The sequence below is a fragment of the Echinops telfairi genome, unplaced genomic scaffold, assembly GCF_000313985.2.
Source record: "Echinops telfairi isolate 266 unplaced genomic scaffold, ASM31398v2 ScPeMD7_7475;HRSCAF=8513, whole genome shotgun sequence".
Taxonomy (NCBI): Eukaryota; Metazoa; Chordata; class Mammalia; order Afrosoricida; family Tenrecidae; genus Echinops; species Echinops telfairi.
In genome coordinates, this window is record NW_022111379.1 from 547,971 (window position 1) to 550,519 (window position 2,549).

At 44.0% G+C, this 2,549-nt stretch overlaps 1 non-coding gene across 1 annotated transcript; it reads left to right on the forward strand.

Annotated features, from left to right (window-relative positions):
- Positions 1–2,433: 2,433 nt before the first annotated feature.
- On the forward strand, positions 2,434–2,549 carry LOC115867931. The gene has a single exon (XR_004045328.1). It is a non-coding gene; the product is annotated as a U5 spliceosomal RNA (small nuclear RNA).

Consider the following 2,549-nt stretch of genomic DNA (forward strand, 5'->3'; position numbering starts at 1 on the left):
GATCTTGTTGGGAAGGTGAGTATCAAAGAGTACACAGAGACGACCAGACCTCCTGGTCTGGTAGAGACTGGTGGAACCCCTGAGACCGGAACCCTCCCACACCCTTCAAACCTGGAACGGAGCACCCCTCCCCGTTACCTCAGCCGAACAACACACACAGGCCTATCAAGGGATGGATGGCAGCCGAGAAGAGAACGAGAACGCATACAAGACCAAGCAGGCAGGATTGGCCAACAACAAAGCTCGGAAGGCAGAAAGGAGCTGAACAGAAAGACAAATGGAAGTGGGGTGGGCACTCAGGGAGAAAGTGGTTAAGAATGTTGTTACGTTGAAAGCATTGTAACTAATGCCTGAAACAAAGTATATATGAATTGCTGGATGGAAAACGAATTTTCTCTGTAAACTTTCACCCAAACCATAATAAAAGAAAAAATGCTTACCATATTAAGTAGCTTAAGAAGTGTTCTTGTTACAATTAAGTGTATGCCTTTAGTTCCAGCCATCAATAACTATGGACTTAATCTCTGAAGACAGCATGCAGACTAATCAAGGAATGTTTTAAATATGAATTCCTTCCCCAAACCAAAACAAATATTAGGGAACAAACCAATTTGTTTGCTTCAAATCATGCAGGTTGAATAGGTGAAACCCACTCATACACCAAGAAATAGTTTAGACGCTTGTTGTACATTATGTCCAGAAGTTTTTGTTATTTTTAACTTTTATTTTGAAACAATTATAGATCCACATGGTAGAGAGAACCGATAGATTTCATACCCAGGTCCTCCCATGGTCACCTACTGCATAATTAGAGTGGAATATCAAAACCAGAGAGAGGGCATCAGTGTGTGTGTGTGTGTGTGTGTGTGTGTGTGTGTGTGTGGCTCTTGCCACATGGATTGGTTCCTGTAACAGTCACTGTCATGTGGCCTTGCTTCTGTAGTTACTCTGCTACTCCTGCCCCCTGGCCACCAGCCCATCCCAGACAACCTTAATCTCGCCTATAGCCTCCAATTTTGTTATTTTGGGGGTGTTATATAAATGGATCATATAGGATATAACTTTTGGGGATCGACTATTTTACAAATCCATCCAAGCTGTTACATGTGTATCAGTAATATTACATAATGTGAACAGAAGGCAGTCAAAACGTATCGCCTAGTGTATGATTCCATTTATGTAAAATGCCCAGAACCCCAGACCTGGGAGACCTGGGACTGGGAGAGGGTGGGATGTTAATGGCATTGGGGTTTCTTCGTGGGATGATGAAAATGTTGTGCTGATGGCACAACCTGGTGGATATTCTAAAACACCTCAAACTGCTCATTTGAAATGAGGGAATGGTCTGAACATGATCTCTTAATAAAAGCAAAAGCCCCTGACCCGGAGTCTCCTCTCAGTCAGTAGCACTGCCCAGAGAGGTGCCCGGCATATAAGGAAGCAGTTGCCACATCTTTCTGGCACAGACTGCTTTCAATCACCAGGCCAGCGCTTTAACCGCAGAACCACCAGAGCAAGCCCCCCAGCCCTCTCTGTATTTGACAAATTTAAATCAAATACCAGAAGCGGGTTCAAAAAGTAGGTGGAACAAATCCATTATCTTTTAATTCCATTTTCCTACGAACTTTTTGAAGCTCCCCAATACGACTGACCTCCCAGCCGAGAAACCAGCCGCGTGAAGGAGCAAGCTGTGCGGGAGCGGGGGAGCGGCATGGCGGGCAGGGCTACGGGCCCCGCTGGGGCAGCACCCTTCCCTTCCAGCGCCCTCCAAGCTGCACACAGCCTCTGCTCAGGCATTATTTCCCTCACACTGCAAAACTGCAGAATTCTCCAGAACGTGTGGCCTTAGGTCTATAGAACGATCACAGAAATACTCGCGGACGCACCAAGCAGCTTCAGAAAAAGGGCGTTCTTAAGATTTTTTTTTTTTTTTCTTAAGATTTTTTAATCGCGTGTACCCTTCCCCAGTCCAGAGGGGCCCCGATCTGGAATTTTGCGTTACTCATTTCTTCACTAAGGTTTCCTTTTTCAATCTAGCAACATTATTACTCTTTTAATCACATCCCCATACACATACAGTAAGCAAAAATTAAAACCTAGTTTCAGACAAGGTTGGGGTTTAGGGTCCAGCCAGCCATGCACCGCGCCTAGTGGTGGCTCAGGGACATCCCGTGACTAGTAAGAGATTTCCGGATTCAAAAGGCTGGTGACTCAGACTTATTTACATACCCACAATGCACTTCACAGTGAACAAATTTTTAAAAGGAAAACATTTCAATTGTACTTAAGTTAATTTTTATAAAACTCATGGGATTTTATTTAAAAAATGTCTACCCATTTGTCTGTGGGCACTTGGGCTTGGTGTTCTCTAGACACCATCAGTGAAGTAAGAGTTTTTGCTATTAGAGTCCTGAGTTACAACTAGAACTAAGCATACTCTGGTTTCTCTTCAGATCGCATAAATCTTTCGCCTTTTACTAAAGATTTCCGTGGAGAGGAACAACTCTGAGTCTTAAACCAATTTTTTGAGGCCTTGCTTATGCAAGGCT